The sequence below is a fragment of the Macaca fascicularis genome, chromosome 1, assembly GCF_037993035.2.
Source record: "Macaca fascicularis isolate 582-1 chromosome 1, T2T-MFA8v1.1".
NCBI lineage: Eukaryota > Metazoa > Chordata > Mammalia > Primates > Cercopithecidae > Macaca > Macaca fascicularis.
Genome location: NC_088375.1, coordinates 80180604 through 80204685, shown reverse-complemented (window position 1 = coordinate 80204685; position 24082 = coordinate 80180604). Strand labels below are relative to the sequence as shown.

Here is a 24082-nt window from a genome sequence, read left to right as displayed (position 1 = left end):
TAAAAATACAAAAATTAGCTGGGTGTGGTGGCATGCACCTCTAGTCCCAGCTACTTGGGAGGCTGAGGCAGGAGAATTGCTTGAACCTGGGAGGCAGAGGTTGCAGTGAGCTGAGATTGTGCTACTGCACTCCAGCCTGGTGATACAGCAAGACTCTGTCTCAAAAAAAAAAAAAAAAGAGTTACCAGGGAAAGGGGGTGGATTGTGGGAGAGAGAGGTGTTGGCAGAGAGAAAGAGTTTTTGAGGGATTGAGTCTATAAGGCCTTGTTGGCCTTATACTTTTGTGTTACACAAGTGGGTAGTCTAATAAAATGACATTATAATCTGTTTTTCATATTCTATATTACTCTCAGGAGAACTCCATGGCCCTTTAATAAAAATGATTTTTTTTTGTCTGTCATGTTTCTGCATGTATGCAGTCTGTGAAAGGCCAACACAATATTAATAGGAAGTGCTCAGGAAAGAGATAACTAAGAGCTAATTAGGTTTTGTGTGGGAGTTCTGATGGAAACCAGGCTAAAAGGATCATTGGCCCCTCACTGCACTCCCTGATTTTGAGTTAGATGTGAATGGCCATGATTATTGGTCACTGCATGAACCAACAATGAAAGAGAGTAAGATTGGCTTGAAATTTGAAACTACATATAGAACTAAGAAGTTCAGGTTTTTTCCTAAAGATAATGTTATACTTTTGAAGGATTATACGTAGGATGTGAAATGAACATATTTACATTTTACGAAAGTAAAATGAATTGGCTAAAGTTCAGAAGATGACTCAAATGAAAGAAAGACCAAAGACTAGGAAACCTTTTATAAGCTCTTGTGGTAACCTAGTGTGTTAGTTCATTCTCACACTGCTCTAAAGAACTGCCAGAGACTGGGTAATCTATAAAGGAAAGAGGTTTGATTGACTCACAGTTCTGCAGGGCTGGGGATGCCTCAAGAAATTTACAATCATGGCAGAAGGGGAAGCAAACATGTCCTTCTTCGCAAGGTGGCAGGAAGGAGAAATGCTGAGCAAAGGAGAAATGCTGAGAAAGGGAGAAATGCTGAGCAAAGGAGAAAAGTCTCTTATAAAACCATCAGATCTCGCTAGAACTCACTCACTATCACGAGAAGAGCATGGGGTGACCACCCCATTGATTCAGTTACCTCCCACCAGGTCCCTCCCATGACACATAGGGATTATGGAAACTGCAGTTTAAGGTAAGATCTGGGTGGGGACACAGCCAAACCATATCACCTAGACCTGAAGTAATGATGTTCTGCATCAAGGAAGGCAGTAATGTGGAGAATGGAAAAATATTAAGGAACTTTAGTAACTGATTGGATGTGATAAGTTGCAGGAGGGAGTGCTTAGAAAGAGCTTCTTTTTTTTCTGGCCTTGTGAGCTGGCTAGGCAGTGGAATATATATGTAATAGGAATAAACTTATGGGGGTTCATGGGACATTCTGTTTTTTTTTCCTGTGGACATATGTTTTTATTTTTAGGAGTGGTATTACTGCTAACATTATAAGGCACTGCCACACTGTTTTCCAAAGTGGTTGTATCATTTTGCATTTCCGCCAGCAATGAATAAGAGTCCTGGTTGCTCCATAGCCTTGTCAACCTGTGGCATTATTAGTCTTTTGAATTTTAATAATTCAGTTAGGTATATAGAGGTATTTCATTGTAGTTTTAAATTTTCATTTACCTAATTCCATCAGATACATTTTAGAAATTCACTCTATAAATGATAGTTTCTGTGCTATTTAATTTTTAATCCATTATATATGTGTAGATAGGCCAGGCGCGGTGGCTCAAGCCTGTAATCCCAGCACTTTGGGAGGCCGAGACGGGCGGATCACTAGGTCAGGAGATCGAGACCATCCTGGCTAACACGGTGAAACCCCGTCTCTACTAAAAAATACAAAAAACTAGCCAGGCGAGGTGGCGGGCGCCTGTAGTCCCAGCTACTCAGGAGGCTGAGACAGGAGAATGGCCCGAACCCGGGAGGCAGAGCTTGCAGTGAGCTGAGATCCGGCCACTGCACTCCAGCCTGGGCGACAGACCGAGACTCCGTCTCAAAAAAAAAAAAAAAAAAAAAAAAAAAAAAAATATGTGTAGATATATATAGCTATATGTTCATATCCTAAATTCATAGAGTTTCCATAAGAACATCTTCACATTTTTCATTAAAGGTGCATTTTTTAAAAAGCCTCAGTTGTTTTAGAATAGTTTCAGGTTCATAGCAAAATTGAGAAGGTACAGAGATTACTCAGCTATCCCCTTACCCTGCACATGGGTCTCCTCCCCCAATAATAACACCATCATCAGAGTGCTACATTTTTTTGTTACAACTGATAAACTCACATTGACTCATCATTATTTCCCAAAGTTCATGGCTTACATGAAGGCTCACTCTTGGCCTTATACATTCTATGGGTTTGGACAAATGTATAACAAGATGTATCCAGCATTATAGTATCACAGATTGCTTTCACTGACTTCTGCATTTTGCCTATTCATCTTTTCCCTCTTCCTGCTGCTAACCCATGGCAACCATTGATCTTTTTACTGTTTCCATAGTCTTGCCTTTTCCAGAATGTCATATAGTCATACAGTATGAACTCTTTCCAGATGAACTTCTTTCACTTCATCATATGCACTTAAGTTTCCCCTATATCTTTTATGGCTTGATAGCTCATTTCCTTTTAGCACAGAATTGTATTCTATTGCCTGATGTATGAGTGTTTGTTTATCCATTTGCCTTCTGATGGACATCTTGGTTGCTTTCAAGTTCTAGTAATTATGAATAAAGCTGCTATAAACATCTCTATGCAAGTTTTTGTGGGGCTGTATGTTTAAAACTCCTCTGGGTAAATACCAAAGAGTCCAATTGCTGAATTGTGTGATAAGAGTTTGTCTGTTTTTTTAAGAAACTGCCAGACTGTTTAGCAAAGTGGTGGTACCATTTTGCATTCCTACCAGCAGTGAATGAGTGTTCCTATTGCCCCACATTCTTACCAGCATTTGCTGGTGTCAATGTTCTGGGTTTTGGCTATTCCAGTAGGTTCATAGTGGTATCTCATTGTTTTCATTTGCATTTCCCTGATAACATATGATGTGGAACATCTTTTCAGATGCTTAGCTGCCATCTGTATATATTCTTTGGTGAGGTGTCTGTTAAGGTTTTTGGCTCATTTAAAAACATAATTGCAACTTTTATTTTAGAATCAGAGGGTACCTGTGTAGGTTTGTTACCTGGGTATATTGAGTGATGCCAAGGTATAACTGATCCTGTAAGCCAGGTACTTACTGAGCATAGTACCCAACAGTTAGTTTTTCAGCCCTTTCCCCCTTTTTCCTGTTCCCTTCTAGTAGTCCCCAGTGTCTATTGTTGTCATCTTTATGTCCATGACTGTCGAATGTTTAGCTCCCACTTATAAGTGGGAACATATGGTATTTGGTTTTCTGTTTCTCCATTAATTTGCTTAAGATAATGGCCCCCACGTGTATCCATATTTCTGCAAATATTCTTTTTATGGTTGCTTAGTATTCCATGGTATGTATGTGCTACATTTTCTTTATCTAATCCGCCATTGATGGGCACCTAGGTTAATTCCATGTCTTTGCTATTGTGAATAGTGCTGCAGTGAACATGCAAGTCAACATGTCTTTTTTTGGTAGAACAATGTGGGTTTTGGGGGGTATGTATGAAGTAATGGGAATGCTGGGTGGAATGGTAGTTCTATTTTAAGTTCTTTGAGAAAGCTCCAAACTGCTCTCCACAGTGGCTGAACTAATTTACATTTCCACCAACAGTGTATAAGTGTTCTCCTTTCTCTGCAGCCTTGCCAACATCTGTTGTTTTTTGACTTTTTAAATCATAGCCAATCTGACTGGTGTGAGATGGTATCTCATTGTGGTTTTGATTTGCATTTATCTGATAATTTGTGGTGTTGAGCATTTTTTCACTGTTTTTTGGCTTCTTGAATGTCTTCTTTTGAGAAGTGTATGCTCATGTCTTTTGCCCATTTGAAAATGGGGCTGTTTGTTATTCCTCATTCAATTGTTTAATTTCCTTATAGATTGTGAATATTAGACATTTGTCAGGTGCATAGTTTGCCAATATATTCTCCCATTTTGTAGACTGTTGATAGTTTCTTTTGTTGTGTAGAAGCTCTTTAGTTCAATTAGGTTCTACTTGTCAATTTTTGTTTTCGTTGTAATTGCTTTTGAGGACTTAGTCATAAATTCTTCCCCAGGGTTGATGTCCAGAATGGGATTCCCCAGATTTTTCTCCAGGATTGGTATAGTATGAGGTCTTACATTTAAATATTTAATCTTTCTTGAGGTAATTTTTATACATGAGGAGAGGTAGGGGTCCAGTTTCATTCTTCTGCATATGGCTCACCAGCTATCCCAGCACTATTTGTTGAACAGGGAGTCCTTCCTCTATTCCTTATTTTTGTCAACTTTGTTGAAGGTCAAATGGATGTAGGTGTATGGCTTTATTTCTGGGTTCTTATTTTGCTCCTTTGGTCTATGGGTCTATTTTTGTACCAGCACCATGTTGTTTTGCTTACTGTTGTCTTTTAGTATATTTTGAAGTCAGTGATATGATGCCTCCAGTTTTGTTCTTTTGCTAGAATTGCCTTGACTGTTTTGGTTCTTTTTTGCTCTATATAAATTTCAGAATAGTTTTTTTTTTCTAATTCTGTGAAAAATGACATTCATAGTTTGTTAGAAGGTATTGAATCTGTGGATCGCTTTGGGCAGTATGGCCATTTTAACAATATTGATTCTTCCAATCCATAAGCATAGAATGTTTTTGCATTTGTTTGGGTCATCTATGCTTTCTTTCAGCAGTGTTTTTTAGTTCTCCTTATAAAGAGCTCTTTCACCTCCTTGGTTAGGTGTATTCCTAGTTATTTTATGTTTTAAATGGCATTTTTTTTTTTTTTTGATATGGAGTTTCTCTCTTATTGCCCAGGCTGGAGTGCAATGGTGCAATCTTGGCTCACTGCAATCTCTGCCTCCTGGATTCAAGCAATTTTCCTGCCTCAGCCTCCCAAGTAGCTAGAACTGTGCCACCATGCCTGGCTAATTTTTCTATTTTTAGTAGAGATGGGGTTTCACCATGTTGCCAGGCTAGTCTCGAACTCCTGATCTCAGGTGACCCGCCCGCCTTGGCCTCCCAAAGTGCTGGGATTACAGGCATGAGCCACCACACCCGGCCTTAAATGGCTATTGTAAATGAAAATATGTTCTTGATTTGGCTCACAACTTGAACATTATTGGTGTACTAATAATGCTACTAATTTTTGCACACTGGTTTTTTATCTGAAACTTTACTGAAGTTGTTTGTAAGTTCCAGGAGCCTTTTGGCAGAGTCTTTAGGGTTTTCTAAATATAGAATTGTATCATCAGTGAAGAGAGAAAGTCTGACTTCGTTTCCTATTTGGATTCCTTTTGTTTCTTTCTCTTGCTTGATTGCTATGGCTAACACTTCCAAGTACCATGTTGAACTGGAGTTGTGAGAGTGGACATTCATGTCTTATTCCAGTTCTTGATGGAAATGCTTCCAGTTTCTGCCCATTCAGTATAATACTGGCTGTGGGTTTGTTATAGATGGCTCTTATTATTTTGAGGTTTCTTTCTCTTTCTTTCTTTCTTTCTTTCTTTCTTTCTTTCTTTCTTTCTTTCTTTCTTTCTTTCTTTCTTTCTTTCTTTCTTCCTTCCTTCCTTCCTTCCTTCCTTCCTTCCTTCCTTCCTTCCTTCCTTCCTTCCTTCCTTCCTTCCTTCCTTCCTTGATTCCTTCCTTCCTTCCTTCCTTGATTCCTTCCTTCCTTCCTTCCCTCCTTCCTTCCTTCCTTCCTTCCTTCCTTCCTTCCTTCCTTCCTTCCTTCCTTCCTTCCTTCCTTCCTTCCTTCCTTCCTTCCTTCCTTCCTTCTTTACTTTAAGTTCTGGGATACAAGTGCAGAATGTGTAGGTTTGTTACATAGGTATATGTGTGCCATGGTAGTTTGCTGCACCTATCAACCCATCATCTAGGTTTTAAGCCCCACATGCATTAGCCATTTGTCCTAATGCTCTCCTTCCCCTTTCCCCCCAGCCCCTGACTGGCCCCAATTTGTGTTGTTTCCCTCCTTGTGTCCATGTGTTCTGATTGTTCAACTCCCACTTATGAGTGAGATATGTGGTGTTTGGTTTTCTGTTCCTGTGTTAGTTTGCTGAGGGTGATGGCTTCCAGCTTCATCTATGTCCTTGCAAAGTACATGATCTCATTCCTTTTTATGGCTGCATAATATTCCATGGTGTATATGTACCACTTTTCATTATCCAGTCTATCATTAATGGACATTTAGGTTGGTTCCATGTCTTTGCTATTGTAAATAGTGCTATAATAAACATATGTATGCATGTGTCTTTGTAATGGAATGATTTATATTCCTTTAGGTATATGCCCAGTAATGGGATTGCTGGGTCAAATGGTATTTCTGGTTCTAGATCCCTGAAGAATTGCCACACTGTCTCCCACAATGGTTGAAATAATTTACATTCCTACTAACAGTGTAAAAACATTCCTATTTCTCCACAGCCTCGCCAGTATCTATTATTTCTTGACTTTTTAATAATCATCATTCTGACTGGCATGGGATGGTATCTCATTGTGGTTTTGATTTGCATTTTTCTAAAATGATCAATGATATTGAGCTTTTTTTCATATGTTTTTTGGCTGCATAAATCTCTTCTTTTGAGAAGTGCCTGTTCATATCATCTGCTTTTATGAGGTTGTTTGTTTTTTTCTTGTAAATTTGCTTAAGTTCCTTGTAGATTCTGGATTTTAGACCTTTGTCAGATGGTAGATTGCAAAACTTTTCTCACATTCTGTAGGTTGCCCATTCACTCTGATGATAGTTTCTTTTGCTGTAATTTATAGATTCAATGCTTTTCCTATTCAAGTACCATTGACATTCTTCACAGAATTAGAAAAAACAACTTTAAATTTCATATGGAACCAAAAAAGAGCCCATATAGGCAAGACAATTCTAAGCAAAAAGAACAAAACTGCTACCTGAAGGCGTCCTGCTACCTGACTTCAAACTATACTACAAAGCTATAGTATCCAAAACAGCATGGTACTGGTACCAAAACAGACATACAGACCGACTGATCAGAATATAAACTTCAGAAATAACACCAGACATTTACAACCATCTGATTTTCAACAAACCTGACACAAACAAGTAATGGGGAAAGGATTCCCTACTTAATAAATGGTGCTGGGCAAACTGGCTAGCCATATGCAGAAAACTGAAACTGGACCCCTTCCTTACACCTTATACAAAAATTAACTCAAGATGCATTAAAGACTTAAATGTAAAACCCAAAACCATAAAAACTCTGGAAGAAAACCTAGGCAATACCATTCTGGACATAGGCATGGGCAAAGAATTCATGATGAAAATGCCAAAAACAATTGCAACAAAAACTGAAATCAACAAATGGGATCTAATTAAACTAAAGAACTTCTGCACAGCAAAAGAGGTATGTTTCTTTGATGCCTACTTTCTTGAGATTTTTTTTATCATGAAAGGATGTTGGATTTTATTGAAAACTTTTCCCACATCTATTGAGATGATCACAGGGTTTTTGTTTTTAATTATTTTTATGTGGTGAATCACATTTATTGATTTGTATATGTTAAAACAACCTTGCATCCCAGGAATAAAGCCTACTTGATCATGGTGAATTAACATTTTGATGTGCTGTTGGATTCTGTTTACTAGTATTTTATTGAGGATTTTTGCATCTATCAGGGATATTGGACAGTAGTTTTCTTTTTTTGTTGTGTCTTTGCCAGGATGATGCTGGCTTCATAGAATGATTTAGGGAGGAGTAACTACTCCTTGATTTTTTGCAAGAGTTTCAATAGAATTGTTATCAGCTCTTCTTTGTAGATGTGAATTCATCTGATCTGGGTTTTTTTGTTTGTACTGATTCAATTTCAGAACTCTATATTGGTTTGTTCAGTGTTTCGATTTCTTCCTGATTCAATCTTGGGATACTGTATATTTTTAGGAATCTATCAATTTCCTCTAGATTTTCTAGTTTACGTGCATAGAGGTGTTCATGATAGTCTCTGAGGATCTTTTCAATTTCTGTGGGATTGGTTGTAATGTCTCCTTTGTTGTTTCTAATTGTGCTTATTTGGATCTTCTCTCCTTTTTCCTTGTAAGTCTAGCTAGCAGTTTATTGATCTTGTCAATCTTTAAAAAAACCGACATTTTTGGTTTTGTTGATTCTTTCTATGGACTTTTGGATCTCAAATACATTCAGTTCCACTCTGATTTTAGTTATTTCTTCTCTTCTGGTAGCTTTGTGGTCAGTTTGTTTTTGTTTTTCTAGTTCCTCTAGGTGTAATGTTAGGTTATTCACATGAGAACTTTCTAACTTTTGGGGGGTATGTTTTTAGGTTTATAAACTTTTCTACTAACATTACATTTGCTGCCTCCTAGAGATTTTGCTATGTTATATGATATGGTTTGAATCTGTGTCCCCACCCAAATCTCATGTCAAATTTTAATCCCCAGTGTTGGAGGTGAGGCCCGGTGGTAGGTGATTGGACCATTGGATGGTTCCTCATAAATGGTTTAGCACCATCCCCACAGTGCTGTTCTGTGATAGACTTCTCATGTGATCTGGTTGTTTAAAAGTATGCAGCATCTCTTCATTCTCTCTTGCTTCTGCTCCTGCCGTGTAATATATGCCTGCTTTCCCTTCACCTTATGCCAGGATTGTAATTTTTCTGAGGCCTCCCCAGAAGCAGAAGCCACTATCCTTCCTGTACAGCCTACAGAAGTCTGAGCCAACTAAATCTCTTTTCTTTATAAATTACCTAATCTCAGTTATTTCATTATAGCAGTGCAAGAACAGCCTAATACAGAAAATTGGTACTTAGGTATGGGGCATTGCTGTAAAGATACCTGAATATATGGAAGTGACTTTGGAACTGGATAATGGGCAAAGGTTGGAAGAGTGTAGAAGGCTCAGCAGAAGACAGAAAGATGAAGGAAGGTTTGGAACTTTCTAGAGACTTGCTGAATGGTTGTGACCAAAATGCTGATAGTGCTATGGACATAAAAGGCCAGGCTGAGAAGGTCTCAGATGGAGATGGGGAACTTATTGGGAACTGATGTAAAGAAGAGGGAAAAATGGTTTCATGGGCCCAGCTCAGGGCCCCGTTGCCCTGTATAGCCTTGGGACTCTGCTCCCTGCATCCTGCCTACTCTGGTTTCAGGGGCCCTTGACTCAAGGAGGCCCAGGTACAGATCAGGCCACTGCTTCAGATGGTGCAAGCCGTAAGTCCTGGTGGCTTCTATGTGGTGTTAAGCCTGTGGGTGCACAAAATGCAAGAGCTGAGGCTGGGAGCCTCCATCTAAATTTCAGACGATATATGGAAAAGCCAGGATATCCAGGCAGAAGCCTGCTACAGGAGCAGAACCCTCATGGAGAACCTCTACCACGGCAGTGCAGAGAGGAAATGTGGGGTTGGATTCCCCTCAGAGTCCCCACTTGGGCACTGCCTAGTGGAGCTATGAGAAGGCCACCAGCTTCCAGACCTCAGAATAATATATCTACCAACAGCTTGTACTCTGTGCCTGGAAAAACTGCAGGCACTCAACAGCAGTCAATGAGAGCAGCTGGAAGGGTGGCTGAATGCTGCAAAGCCGCAAAGACAGAGCTTCTCAAGGTCTTGGGAGCTCACCCCTCACACCAGTTTGCCCTGGATGTGAGACATGGAATTAAAGAAGATTATTTTGGAGCTTTAAGATTTAGTGACTGACGCCTGTAATCCCAGCACTTTGGGAGGCCGAGGTGGCGGATCACAAGGTCAGGAGATCGAGACCACGGTGAAACCCCGTCTCTACTAAAAATACAAAAAATTAGCCGGGCGCGGTGGCAGGCGCCTGTAGTCCCAGCTACTCAGGAGACTGAGGCAGGAGAATGGCGTAAACCCAGGAGGCGGAGCTTGCAGTGAGCCGAGATCGCGCCACTGCACTCCAGCCTGGGCGACAGAGCGAGACTCCGTCTCAAAAAACAAAACAAAACAAAACAAAAAAAGATTTAGTGACTGTCCTGCTGGGTTTTGGACTTGCATGGGGCCTGAAGTCACTTTCTTTTGACTGATTTCTCCCTTTGGGAATGGGAGCATTTACCAAATGCTTATACTCCTGTTGTATCATGGAAGTAACTAACTTTTTTTTTTTTTTTTTTTAATTTCACAGGTTCGTAGGCAGAAGGGACTGGTCTTTTCACAGATGAGACTTTGGACTTTTGAGTTAATGCTGAAATGAGTTAAGACTTTGGGGGACTGTTGGGAAGGCATGATTATATTTTGAAATGTGAGAAGAAAAGAGATTTGGGAGGGAACAGGGGTGGAATGATACGGTTTGGATCTGCATCCCTGCTCAAATCTCGTGTTGAATTATGATCTCCAATGTTGGAGGTGGGGGCTGGTGGTAGATGATTGAACCATAGGGGTGGTTTCTCATGAATGGTTTAGTACCACCCCCTAATGCTATGCCTCTGATAGAGTTTTCACAAGATCTGGTTGTTTAAAAGAGAGTAGCACCTACCCGCTCGCTCTCTCGCTCCTGCTTCCGCCATGCAAGATGTACCTACTTCCCCTTCACTTTCTACCACTGTAAGTTTGTAAGTTTACTGAGGCTTTCCCAGAAGCAGAAACCACTATGCTTCCTGTATAGCCTGCAGAACCATAAGCCAATTAAACCTCTTTTCTTTGTAAATTACCCAGTCTCAAGTATTTCTTTACAGCAGTACAAGGACAGCCTATGCATTATGTCTCTGTTTTCATTTATTTAAATGATTTTTTAAAATTTTTGTCTTGATTTTGTTGTTTACTCAAAAGTCATTTAGGATCAAATTATTTAATTTTCATGTTAGTGTGTGATTTTTACTGATCTTCTTGTCTTCTTTGTATTGATTTCTATTTTTATTTCATTGTTGTCCAAGAGTATGATATGATTTTGATTTTTTAAATTTTTCGAGTCACACTTTATTGTTGAACATATGGTCAATCCATATGCAGATAAGAAAAATGGATATTTTGTGCTGATGGGTGGAGCATGTGGTAGATGTCTATTAGGTCCAATTAGTCAAGTGTCAAATTTAAGTCCAGAATTTTGTTGATAGTTTTCTGCCTTGGTGATCTATCTAATGCTCTCAGTGGGGTGTTCAAATCTTCTGCTGTTATTGCATGGCAGAGTAAGTCTTTTCATAGATCTAGAAGTACTTGTCTTATAAATTCTGGTGCTCCAATGTTAGGTACATACATATTTAGCATAGTTAAATGTTGAATTGAAACCTTTATAATTACATAATGCCCATCTGTCTCCTTTTTTTGTTTACTATTGTTGGTTTAAAGTCTTTTTCATTTGATATAAGAAAAGCAACCCCTGCTCTTTTTTGCTTTTCCATTTGCATGGTAGATCTTTCTCCAACCTTTTACTTTGAACCTATGGAGGTCATTATGTGTGAGATGGGTCTGTTGAAGACAGCAGATGAATGGGTCTTGTTTTTTAATCCAATTTGCCACTCTGTGACTTTTATATGGAACTTTTAGACTGTTTACATTCAAGGTTAATACTAATATAAGAGGTTTTGATCCTATCGTGAAGTTGTTTGCTGGTTACTTTGTAGTTTCTATTGTGCGGTTGTTTTATAGGATTTGTAGGCTATGTGCTTAAGTGCATTTTTGTGGCAGTAGGTATTGTTCTTTTATTCTCATGTTTAGAACTCTCTTAAAGCTCTCTTGTAAGGCTAGTCTACTGGTAACAAATTCCTATAGTGCTTGCTTGTCTGAAAAATATTTTATTTCTTTTTCATTTATAAAGCTTAGTTTGGTGCAATATGAAATTCATGGTTGGAATTCCTGTTATTTAAGAATATGTAAAATAGGTCCACAATCTCTCCTGGCTTGTAACGTTTCTGCTGGCAAGTCTGCTGTTAACCTGATAAGATTCCCTTTCTAAATTATCTGTCCTTTTTCTCTGCATGCCTTTAAACTTTTTTTCTTTAGCATTGACTTTGTACAGTCTGGTGAATGTATGCCTTGGGTCTTGCTGATTTTCATTTTATACAGTTTCTTGCAGGTGTTCTCTGGATTTCTTGTATATAGATGTCTACCTCTCTAGCAAGATAAGGGAAGTGTTCTTGAATTATCCTCAAATATATTTCTCAGGATGCTTGCTTTTTCTCTCTCAGGAATGCCAGTAATTTGTAGAACTGGTTGCTTTACATAATCACACAATTTCTCAAAGCCTTTGCTCATTTTTTAAATTCTTTTTTCTTTATTTTTATCTGACTTGGGTTAGTTTGAAAGACCAGTGTTCAAACTCTGAAAATCTTTCTTCTGCTTGTCTAGTCTATTGATAAAGGTTTCAATTGTATTTTTAAATTCCCTAAGTGAGTTTTTCAGTTCCAGAATTCCAGTTGACTTCCTTTTAAGATATTTATCTCTTAATTTCCTGGATCACTATAGACTTCTCTTTGGGTTGCTTTTCAACCTTGTCTTGGATCTCATTAAGCCTCTTGGCAATCCATGCTTTCATTTTTCTATATGTCGTTTCTGAGCTTCCATTTTGGTTATGGACCATTGTTGGAGAGCTAGTGCTGTCCTTCGGTGGTGTCACTACATTTATATTTTTCGTAGTTCCAGAATTCTTGTGCTGCTTCCTTCTCATCTGGAGATGCTAGCATTTCTAATTTTTATAATTATTATTGTGTAGATAGATTTTTTCTTTCTTTTTCTTTCTCTATAATAATATTACTTTTTCTTTCCCTTTCTCTTTCTCCCCTTCCCTAGGAGTGTGACTATAGAGTATGTTGGGTAGGGTCTTTTGGCTTTACTTCTATAGCCCTATTCAGATCTTTAGATAGATTTTATATTGGGTTGTGCAGTTCAACCTGCAAGCCAGTAGATGGTGCTTATAGGTAAGACCTAGCTGCAGCCAACACAGCGGCTTATGTACTTGATCCTTGTTTATTGGCAGAAGCTCTCTGTTGCCTCAGGTAATGGGCTGACATGTGGAATACACAGTGGTCTCAGCTCACTGTTCAGTTCTAGTGTGGCAGGGGCCATGGAGAGTAGGGTTGGATTAGGCAGGTTTACTTATATGTCCCCTGATAGCAGGCACCATCACTGCTGCTGAGGTAGAATCCAGTGGCAGCCACCAAGTACTCAGAGTTGTGCCTAGGTGTGGAGCTGGGAAACATCCTTGGTCCCCAGTTCTTTGCACGGGGGGTGGGGTGGCCTAAACTCCTAATCTAGGAGAGTGGAAACTCCAGATGCCTGGAGATCTGCCTGGGTGTGGAGCAGAGAGGGTCCCCCTGCACCAAGATATCTGCACAGGATGGGTAGGGTGGCTCAGGCTTCTCATTCAGGAGAGCAGTGCTCTAAATGCCTGATCTGCCTGGATGTGTAGCAGAGAGGGCACCCCTGCACCGCAGTGTATGTCCAGGAAGGGTGGGGCTGATGAGGCTTCCTAATGCAGGTGCTACAAATTCCTGGAAATCTGTCTGGATATGAAGCAGACAGGGCCTCTCTGCATCAGAATCTCTGTACAGGAAGTGTGGTACAGGTCAGGCTGCTGATCCAGGTGAGTGGGTGCTCTGAATTTCCGGAGATCTGTGTGAGTATGGAGCAGAGAGAGTCCCACTGTACCACCATCTATGCCCATGAAGGGTGGGGAAGCTCAGTCTGCTGTTCCAGGCAAGTAAGTGCTCCAGACACCTGGATTTCTGCCTGAGTGTGGAGCAGAGAGGGCCTTGCTGCACCACAATCTCAGAGGAACAAGATGGGTCATCCAGCCATGGCACGTGCAGACCTGTTCCAAGTCGTCAAGCTGGCTCTGGCTGCAAGTCTTGCCACCCAGGAGAAATTGCAGGTATAGCAGCTTTCCTCCCACCCCAGGCTTATGACGGGAGACAGCACACTTCCAACACCTACTGCTGAGATGCTTTCCATAGTTCTGGCTGTGAAGGCCCCTGCCCTGTTTCAGAGCAAATGCTGCAATCTCTGGCCTGTGACTAAAGTGCCTCCATGGTCATGCTGCCGGATTACCAAAGAACTTTTTATATGTCCAGATTAAAAATGACTTCCTGCTCTCAGTTTTGGGTCTGAGAAAATGTCTGTAGTTCTTCATGGTATCTTTCTGTCACAGCATCTCTAAGCCTCTCCTCAAGTTAGCTCCAGGGCTTGGGAGAAACAAAATAACTCTCCCTAAGCTTGGGTTGCTCAAATTCCCATTGGAAGGGAGAGTTATAGGGGAGGATCTCTGCCCCTCTCATGAACTGGGGCTTGACTCATTTTTATCAGATGGATGCTGTCACAGGGACTGTTTTCTGGTGTTCTCGTCTCTGGGATCTGGGGTGTCCTTCACAATGATGGTGGATTCCTATTTTTCTTCTTGAATTAAAGCTCACAGAGTTGATATTTATGTACTATCTCACTAATTCCACATGAGTGAGGCACACTGAAAGTCTCTAATCTGCCATCTTGGGAAAAAAAAACTGACAGTTTTGACATTGTAAACTTAAGTTGGTGGCTGGGAAGAGATGTATCATATATGCTTGGCAACATAGATATGAATGGAGTTCAGGAGATGAGAAGGTCAGGAATGTAGATTGGGAATTATTAACTATGGCAACTAATTTGAAACCTTGGGAACGAATAAGTTTAACCAGAGAGTATGCAGCATGAAAGGGGGAAAGGGAAGATGAAGAATACTGAAAATCGCCAAATTTAAAGGATGGTTAGAGGAAATGGATGCAGCACAGGGGTCAGAGATGCAAGAATAAAAGAGATATAAGGAAAAGCAAGAAAGAGGATGTCACAAAATTCAGATGTGGAGAGATTTCCAAGAAAAGAGTGATAGAGGTGATTACCTCCAGATTTGGCAAGTAGGTATGTGTTAGTCTGTCTGTGTCACTATAGACAAACTAATACCCACCTATGTAAACAGACTAATACATACACATGCCTTGGACTGGGTAATTTATAAAGAAAAGAGATTTATTTGCTTCATGGTTCTGCAGGCTGTACGTGAAGCCTAGTGCCATCATCTCCTTCTGGTGAGGGCCTCAGGAAGATTACAATCATCGTGGAAGGCAAAGGGAGACACTATGTCACATGGTGAGAGAGGCAGTGAGAGAGAGAGAGAGCGGGGAAGTACAAGGCTCTTTTAAACAACCTTTCACATGAGTTCATTGAGTGGGAACTCACTCATTACTGTGAGGGCAGCATCAAGCCATTCATGAAGGATCCACCCCCATGATCCAAACACCTCTTACCAGTCCACACTGCCAACATTGGAGGTCACATTTCAACATGAGATTTTGAAAGAAGAAAACATCCAAACCATATCAAGGGGTTTTGTTGACCTTAGTAAGACCATTTCAGTGGAGGGATGGGAACAAAGTTTGGGTGAATAAGAAGTGAATAGGAGGTGAAAGAGCAGACAAGGGAAGGTAGAGCCCACATCTGAAACTTTCCTAAATGCCAATTAGACTAGAACAAACTGAATTTCTTTCTCCCTCTTCCCTTCATTCACTTCCTTCTTCCTCCCAGTTTTTCTCTCCTCCTCCTCCTCTTCCTCCTCCTCCTTCTCCTTCTTTTCTCTCTCTCTCTGTCTCTCCCTCTCGTCCTGTTCTTCCTCCTTGCCTCCTCCTCCTCCTTCCCTTTTCCTTTTCTTGCTGCCCCTGTATTTCTAGTCACAAATGCATATTGGACACCTACTATGGTCCGGAAACCAGGGAAGACACCAGGTTACAAAGTTAAAACCAAGATAGCTAGTCTTCTGCTAGATAATACCATTATCTAGTAAGCAAAACAAAATAACAATGACATACTGGAAAAGGGATTTGTTATACATAAGGCAAAGATAAATAACCATGTGGATATTTAATTTTTACATTGTGAGGAGAGAATGAAGATGGTGAGAAAAAGACATGTAAATTGGGTGAAGATTATGAAGACTGGGGCAAGAGGCACTCCAGGCTCAGGAAACAGAATGAGCAAAGGGTTAGAGTAAATGCAGGAATTTGTACAGGTGACAGTGAGTAGTTCCAGGAAGGTACAGTGTAGAGTGCATGAGGAGAAGAGTAAAAGTGAGTCAGAAAATGTTGGAAAGCTTTCAGACTTGGTCGGCAAGGGAGAAACTATGGGGGGTTTTGAGTAAGAAAGAGATGACCAGACTGTCCTTCACAAGCATTTTTCTGGTAGAAATGGGACATAAATGATTAAAGACCTCAGGCTTAGACAGAGGTCTAAGAAATAAAAGAAAATAGTTCTTCATATTGTGCTAATCAAACTGTGACTGTTTAATCAATATTCATTGACAATAATGAATAATTAATTTGACCAATAATTTAGTAACCTGGAAAGATCATTTCATCCTTTTGCCTTTTTTTTCTGGCATTTGTTGTTTTCCTTAAAGAAAGAAAAAGCAAATCTCACTGTCTTTGGTGTCACATTCATTGAATAAAAGTAGTCTAGGGTGATTAAAATTTTTTAAAAATCAGTTAATTTACTCTTGCTATAGATTGATTTTTCTAAGCACCTGTTTCACAATGGAAGTCTTAAAACTATTGTGACTTTGGAGGTCGACTTTTTAATAGGCAGCTTATACACTTTCTAAAAACTATTACGATTTAGATCATGCACACCGAAATGAACAAGTGACCAACATAGCTCTTTTGGAGGGTGTTCTAATGATGAGTGTCCCACCTCACAGTGAAAATAACATGTGGGCATCTGGAGCCTCTTGACTCACCTCTCAAAACCCCAATACTCAACCCACTTAGTATGTGGGATATGAGTCAGACTCATGCTAACAGGGAAAACAGGCCCCTTTTTGGGCACTGGGTACGAATGGCACATTTGCCTTGACATTCCCTGCCTATTTTGTAAGATATATTGTTATCTTAGATTCATGATTTGGTCTCCCAGGACATTGTTCCCAGGAGGGAATCAGAGTACCATGGATGGCCTACAGCTAGCGTGTCCTGTGAGCCAAGGCCTCGTTTTTCATGTAGATTGTTAATAACTCACCCTGATCCTTGGTTTATCCTTCACTTTTCTGTTCCATTCTGGTAATATATTTTTTATTTTATTTCTTTCAGCAGCTATTTGTAGTTGACATGGAGGTTGCTTCATACATACTTTCTCCTTCTGAATTAATCGGTAGATGAAAGTAGCTGGAGAAGCCTGACATTAGAACAATGGTGGTAAACCTCAGGAGGAGGATTCAGAATTTGGTCCTGTTTTTTGTTTTTAATTTGGCAAATAACACTGTGTGCATTTACCTTACACAACATGTGCCACTGTTTTTGACAAAGAGCCTCAACAATTATTTCTGAAATTTCAATATATTTTTCAAGTTGCTTAGGCGCAGACCACTGGATATGTATCGAAATCTCCAAAAAACATACTCTTGTAATCACCCCTGGCCTAAGAGGGTCTATGTTGGGTCTAAAAAGTACTTTGTAGGTGTTTTTTGTTTTTGTTTTTTTTTTCTTTTGATAGAATCTTGCTTGGTCACCTAGGCTGGAGTGCAGTGGTACAATCTCAGCTTACTGCAGCCTCTGCCTCCTGGGTTCCAGTGATTCTCCTGCTTCAGCCTCCTGGGTAGCTGGGATTACAGGTGCATGCCACCATGCCTGGCTAATTTTTTTATGTTTTTAGTAGAGATGGGGTTTTACCATGTTGGCCAGGCTGGTCTCGAGCTCCTGACCTCAGGTGATCCGCCTGCCTTGGCCTCCCAAAGTGCCGGGATTACAGGCGTGAGCCATTGCGCCTGGCCTGTAGTTTTAAATATTCTTTAGATTTTGGAGTCATCAGCTTTACTCTGGCATATCATTTTAGGGTTTTGAAAGAGGACAATTGGTTTTTAATTACAGTGTCAATTGACCTGGTCCGAGGAATCGAGGAATCACTTTTCTTCTTACATGCCCTAAAGACTTCATATGAATTAACCCTGGACCTGAGAACATGAATGACCCACCTAACTTTAGCATGAAAGCTTTCTGTGCCATCCTTTCTAACATCCCATTTTGCCCCGCACTAGGTTTTATCTCTTTAACTCTCAGTAACACAGGACTAGGGCATTTCTTGTTGGCTGGTGCCTCAGTTCCTACTTGGACCTCTCTAATTTTTTGCCAGTTCCTCACATCCTTCTTCTGTCTTGCCCCCTCTTCTTGTCTCCGGTTGTTCCTGAACAGCTCTGAAATTCCAAATTTCCTCAAACAGAGAAAATTTAGCCCTCTTGCTTTCTCCTTCTTCACGACTTCTTCCAGTTCATGGCCTGAAGGAAGACTTACCTTTCACACAAAGCAGATGTTCAGCTGGGTTATTTTTCTAAAGCAAGAGCAATTTGCACTGCTATGAGCCAGGATATTCTCTAGAGTGCCAAACAGCAGAATGCATTCTTGTTTTCGACATCCACTTATTCTCTCTGTTCCTATTGGTGTCTGTATTCTTGCTATTGGTTTTAGATGGCAAGCTCTCAGAGCCTGGATTTACAACATTATTTCTCTGAGACTTCCCAATATCCCCTCCTAAAAAAGTAGCATATCAAGTGCTTAAATTGCTTTTTTTAAAGCTTAAAATAAGTTGAAAACTAAGTGGCCCTTGTGAAGGTAGAGCTTGAGTGATTCTATTGGAGAGCCACTCCCACCCTGGAGGAAAGGTGCCCAGCTCTGAGAGTTCCAGAGCATCCGTAGAGTTAAATGTGAACGGGAATGTTTCTGAACAGATGGCTTTCTCAAATACTTGTCAAGAAAGGAAGAACTAAAGATATTAAGTACAACAAGAACAACTCAGCCAATAACCCACCTATAAGATTGCAAATATTTGGATGGAAATATTACAATTCTGAAAACTACCCACCACCTTGAGTGCCGATTACCAAGATCTTTTCACAAATCACTCACTTAAAAAATATTTTTAATTTTTGTGGGTACCTAAGTGGCTATATATATACTTATGGGGCATATGAGATATTTTGATACAAACATGTAATGCATATTAATCACATCATGGAACATGGGGTATCCATCCCCTCAGGCATTTATCCTTCGTGTTATAAACAATCCAATTCTACCCTTTTAGTTATTTTAAAGTACACAATTAAGTTATTATTGACTGTAGTTACCCTGTTGTGCTATCAAATACTAGGTCAATTTGGTCCTATTTTCCTGTACCCATTAACCATCCCCCTCTTCCTGCAAGCCCCCCACTACCCTTCCCAGACTCTGATAACCATCCTTCTACTCTCTATATCCATGAGTTCAATTGTTTTGATTTTTATATCCTACAAATAAGTGAGAACATGGAATGTTTGTTTTTCTGTGCCTAGCTTATTTCACTTAACATGATATCCAATTCTGTCTATGTGGTTGCAAATGACAGGATCTCATTCTTTTTTATGGCTGAATTAGTACTCCATTGTGTATATGTATCACATTTTCTTTATCCATTTGAATGTTGATGGACACTCAAGTTACTTCTAAATCTTGGATATTGTAAACAGCACTGCAGCAAACACAGAGGTGCAGATAATCTTCTCGATATACTGATTTCCTTTCTTTTGGATATATGCCCAGCAGTGGTATATATGGTATACCCGGATCATATGGTAGCTCTATTTTTAGTTTCAGTTTTGTCTTGTTTTTCTTTTTTGAGACGGAGTTTCGCTGTTGTTGCTCAGGCTGGAGTGAAGTGGCATGACCTCAGCTCACTGCAACCTCTGTCTGCCTCCCGGGTTCAAGTGATTATCTGGCCTCAGCCTCCCGAGTAGCTGGGATTACAGCCACCTGCCACCATGCCTGGCTAATTTTTTTTTTGTATTTTTAGTAGAGATGGGATTTCATCATGTTGGCCAGGCTGGCCTCGAACTCCTGACCTCTGGTGATCCACCTGCCTCGGCCTCCCAAAGTGCTGAGATTACAGGTATGAGCTACTGTGCCCAGCCAGTTTTAGTTTTTTGAGGACCCTCCAAACTGTTCTCCATGGTAGTTGTACTAATTTACATTCCTACCAGCAGGGTACAAGGGTTCCTTTTTCTCCACATCCTTGCCAACATTTGTTATTGCCAGTCTTTTGGATATAAGCCATTTTAACTGGAACACAAATAACTCACTTTGTCTGGATTTTTGGGCATCGGGTTTGCTATGTGAGAGTAGGAAAGAGTGGATTTTGCTCTGAGGATGAACAGTTTTAGAGAGGTGACTTCCCACATCTCAGCAAAGAGAATCAAACAGTGTTACTGGGCACATCATGATTACAGTAATCTGAGATGATTATCTTCCAGAGAGATAAAGAAACAAAATTCTGAATTCGTCAGAAAAAATTATGTAAATGCATTAAAAAAACCATGTAACAATTTAAATCCTAACCCCACCAGGAGTTGAAAGAAGAACCAAAATTTGTATACTAATTTGAATAAAATGTTTGATAGATTGCTTTAAAAGTTGTGACTGTATAATATTGAACCAGAGTAGAAATGTAAGAAAAGAAATTGCTACTTATATTTACGTTCAGAAAAGGAGAAATTTTTTTTTTCCCTCATGCATAGACTATCAGACAGCTCTAAGCACAGATGTGGGAGCAGCCAGAATTGTTGAGGGTGTATTTGGACATTGGAAGGGAAGTTGGATTGCAGAAGGTGACTTAGAACTGGAGAGGGGAGGCCTGGGTTCTGCTGTAAAGCTCTGCCACAACTTTGCTGTGTGACAAGGGGCAACATGTTTTGCTTCTCTGGGCCTCAGTTTTCTCTAGTGGAAAATGAACACTTTGTGTTAGAAAGCCTCTAATTTATTTTTTACATTTTAAGTGTTAGAATATTGTGATTTTATTTATTTATTCATTTTAGAGACAGGGTCTTGCTCTGTTGCCCAGGCTGGAATACACTGGCATGATCATAGTTCACTGTCTAGCTTGAGACTCCTGGGTTTAAGCTATCCTGCCACCTCAGCCTCCTGTATAGTTGGTACTACAGGCACATGCCACCACACCCAGCTAATTATCTTTATTTTTATTTTTAGAGACTGGGTCTCACTATGTTGCCCAGGCTGGTCTTGAACTCCTGGACTCAAGCAGTCCTCCTGCCTCAGGCTTCTAATATGCTGAGATTATATGTGAACTACTGTGCCTAGACAGGATATTGTGATTCTAAATATGACAGCCATAAGACTCATTTTGAAAATCCCAAACTTCTGCATTCTACTGGCTTCAGTGCTAATTGCTTTCTGATTTTTGTTTGTTTGTTTAAATCAGGGTTTCTCCAACTTTAGTGTGCAACAGAATCATGTGGAGGGCTTTAAAAATGCAGATTAATGGGCTCTATCTGCACAATTTCAGATTCACTATATCTGGGTTATGGCCCAAGATTCTGCATTTCTTTTTTTTATTATTATATTTTAAGTTCTAGGGTACATGTGCATAACACGCAGGTTTGTTACATAGGTATACTTGTGCCATGTTGGTGTGCTGCACCTATCAAATCATCAGCACCCATCAACTCGTCATTTACATCAGGTATAACTCCCAATACAATCCCTCCCCCTTTCCCCCTCCCCATGATAGGCCCCGGTGTGTGATGTTCCCCTTCCCGAGTCCAAGTGATCTCATTGTTCAGTTCCCACCTATAAGTGAGAACATGTGGGGTTTGGTTTTCTGTTCTTGTGATAGTTTGCTGAGAATGATGGTTTCCAGCTGCATCCATGTCCCTACAAAGGACACAAACTCATCCTTTTTTATGACTGCATAGTATTCCATGGTGTATATGTGCCACATTTTCTTAATCCAGTCTGTCACTGATGGACATTTGAGTTGATTCCAAGTCTTTGCTATTGTGAATAGTGCTGCAATAAACATACATGTGCATGTGTCTTTATAGCAGCATGATTTATAATCCTTTGGGTATATACCCAGTAATGGGATGGCTGGGTCATATGGTACTTCCAGTTCTAGATCCTTGAGGAATCGCCATACTGTTTTCCATAATGGTTGAACTAGTTTACAATCCCACCAACAGTGTAAAAGTGTTCCCATTTCTCCACATCCTCTCCAGCACCTGTTGTTTCGTGACTTTTTAATGATTGCCATTCTAACTGGTGTGAGATAGTATCTCATTGTGGTTTTGATTTGCATTTCTCTGATGGCCAGTGATGACAAGCATTTTTTCATGTCTGTTGGCTGTATGCATGTCTTCTTTTGAGAAATGTCTGTTCATGTCCTTTGCCCACTTTTTGATGGGGTTGTTTGTTTTTTTTCTTGTAAATTTGTTTGAGTTCTTTGTAGGTTCTGAATATTAGCCCTTTGTCTGATGAGTAGATTGCAAAAATTTTCTCCCATTTTGTAGGTTGCCTGTTCACTCAGATGGTAGTTTCTTTTGCTGTGCAGAAGCTCTTTAGTTTAATTAGATCCCATTTGTCAATTTGTCAACTTCTGTTGCTGTTGCTTTTGGTGTTTTAGACATGAAGTCCTTGCCCATGCCTATGTCCTGAATGGTAATCCCTAGGTTTTCTTCTAGGGTTTTTATGGTATTAGGTCTAACATTTCAGTCTCTAATCCATCTTGAATTAATTTTCATATAAGGAGTAAGGAAAGGATCCAGTTTCAGCTTTCTACTTATGGCTAGCCAATTTTCCTAGCACCATTTATTAAATAGGGAATCCTTTCCCCATTTCTTGTTTCTCTCAGGTTTGTCAAAGATCAGATGGCTGTAGATGTGTGGTATTATTTCTGAGGACTCTGTTCTGTTCCATTGGTCTATATGTCTGTTTTGGTACCAGTACCATGCTGTTTTGGTTACTGTAACCTTGTAGTATAGTTTGAAGTCAGGTAGCGTGATGCCTTCAGCTTTGTTCTTTTGACTTAGGATTGTCTTGGCAATGCGGGCTCTTTTTTGGTTCCATGTGAACTTTAAAGCAGATTTTTTCCAATTCTGTGAAGAAACTCATTGGTAGCTTGATGGGGATGGCTTTGAATCTATAAATTACCTTGGGCAGTATGGCCATTTTCACAATATTGATTCTTCCTATCCATGAGCATGGTATGTTCTTCCATTTGTTTGTGTCCTCTTTTATTTCACTGAACAGTGGTTTGTAGTTCTCCTTGAAGAGGTCCTTTACATCCCTTGCAAGTTGGATTCCTAGGTATTTTATTCTCTTTGAAGCAATTGTGAATGGAAGCTCATTCCTGATTTGGCTCTCTGTTTGTCTGTTACTGGTGTATAAGAATGCTTGTGATTTTTGCACATTGATTTTGTATCCTGAGACTTTGCTGAAGTGGCTTATCAGCTTAAGGAGATTTTGGGCTGAGTTGATGGGGTTTTCTAAATATACAATCATGTCATCTGCAAACAGGGACAATTTGACTTCTTCTTTTCCTGACTGAATACCCTTGATTTCTTTCTCTTGCCTGATTGCCCTAGCCAGAACTTCCAACACTATGTTGAATAGGAGTGGTGAGAGAGGGCATCCCTGTCTTGTGCCAGTTTTCAAAGGGAATTTTTCCAGTTTTTGCCCATTCAGTATGATATTGGCTGTGGGTTTGTCATAAATAGCTCTTATTATTTTGAGATACGTTCCATGAATACTGAATTTATTGAGAGTTTTTAGCATGAAGGGCTGTTGAATTTTGTCAAAGGCCTTTTCTGCATCTATTGAGATAATCATGTGGTTTTTGTCTTTGGTTCTGTTTATATGCTGGATTATGTTTATTGATTTGCATATGTTGAACCAGCCTTGCATCCCAGGGATGAAGCCCACTTGATCATGGTGGATAAGCTTTTTGATGTGCTGCTGGATTCGGTTTGCCAGTATTTTATTGAGGATTTTTGCATCGATGTTCATCAGGGATATTGGTCTAAAATTCTCTTTTTTTTGTTGTGTCTGTGCCAGGCTTTGGTATCAGGATGATGTTGGCTTCATAAAATCAGTTAGGGAGGATTCCCTCTTTTTCTATTGATTGGAATAGTTTCAGAAGGAATGGTATCAGCTCTTCCTTGT

The 24082-nt window shown here is 39.9% G+C and overlaps 2 long non-coding RNA genes across 5 annotated transcripts in view; both read left to right on the top strand.

Annotated features, from left to right (window-relative positions):
* The window catches only part of LOC102142134 (uncharacterized), a 285245-nt gene that overhangs the window by 91611 nt on the left and 169552 nt on the right, over positions 1 to 24082 (top strand). The window lies entirely within an intron of this gene.
* Positions 1102 to 24082, top strand: part of LOC141409253 (uncharacterized) — a 106181-nt gene continuing 83200 nt past the window's right edge. The window contains exon 1 of the long non-coding RNA XR_012428754.1: positions 1102 to 1206. This is a non-coding gene — a long non-coding RNA (uncharacterized lncRNA). The remainder of the gene's footprint in view (positions 1207 to 24082) is intronic.